We start from the raw sequence: 1,201 nt of genomic DNA, 5'->3' as shown, positions 1-1,201 counted from the left end.
AAAAAAAAAGACAGAGTCTTGGCTCAGCGCCTTGTAGCTCAAGCAGCTAGGACGCCAGCCACATATACTGGAGCTGGTGTGTTCAAATCCAGTCCGGGTCGCCAAACAACAATGCCAACTACAACCAAAAAATAGCCGGGTGTTGTGGCGGACACCTGTAGTCCTAGCTACTTGGGAGGCTGAGGCAAGAGAATCGCTTAAGCACAAGAGTTTTTGGTTGCTATGAGCTGTGATGCCACGGCACTCTACCCAAGGCAAAGGGTTGAGACTCTGTCTCAAAAAAAGAAAAAAGAAAAGAAAAAAAGACAAGACAGAGTCTCACTCTGTTGCTCAGATTAGAGTGCTTGACATCAGTCTTAATGGCAACTTCAAACTTCTGGGTCCAAATGATCCTCTTCTCTCAGCCTCCTGAGTAACTGGGATTACGAGTGCCCATCACAACACACAGCTAAATTTTCCTGTTCTTTTTTTTTTTTTTTTTTTTAGCAGAGACCAGGGTCGTCTTGCTATTGCTGGTCTGGAACTCCTGAGCTCAAGAGATCCTCCTGCCTTGGCCTCCCAGAGTGCTAGGATTACAGGCATTAGCCACTGCACCCAGCCCATCCTGGTGAGCTTTTATTTATTTATTTATTTGAGACAGTCTCAAGCTGTCACCCTGGGTAGAGTACTATGGCATCATAGTTCACAGCAACCTTCACCTCCGGCTCAAGCAATCCTCTTGAGGATTCAGTTTTTCTAGTTTTAGTAGAGATGGGGTTCTTGCTTTTTGCTCAGGCTGGTCTCAAACCCATGAGCTCAAGAGATCCACCCACCAGCTTCCCAGAGGGCTAGGATTACAGGAGTGAGCCACCCCGCCTGTGGTGGTGAGCTTTTAAAACAATACTTAATGCCTGGTTCCCCACGCCCACCCCAGTCTAATTAAATCAAGATCTCTAGGTGTGCTATACAGGCATTAATGTTTTTTAAAAGCACCCCAGGTCTGGCTCGTTGCCTGTGGCTCAAGCGGCTAAAGTACCAGCCACATACACCTGAGCTGGGGGGTTAATCCAGCCAGGCCGCCAAACTGTATGACGGCTGCAACCAAAAAATAGACGGGCGTTGTTGCGGGTGCCTGTCGTCCCAAATACTTGGGAGGTGGAGGCAGGAGAATTGCTTGAGCCCAGGAGTTGGAGGTTGCTGTGAGCTGTGATACCACAGCACT

Source organism: Otolemur garnettii, unplaced genomic scaffold (genome assembly GCF_000181295.1).
Source record: "Otolemur garnettii isolate 467f Iridium unplaced genomic scaffold, OtoGar3 scaffold00179, whole genome shotgun sequence".
Lineage (NCBI taxonomy): Eukaryota > Metazoa > Chordata > Mammalia > Primates > Galagidae > Otolemur > Otolemur garnettii.
This window is presented reverse-complemented; position numbering follows the sequence as displayed.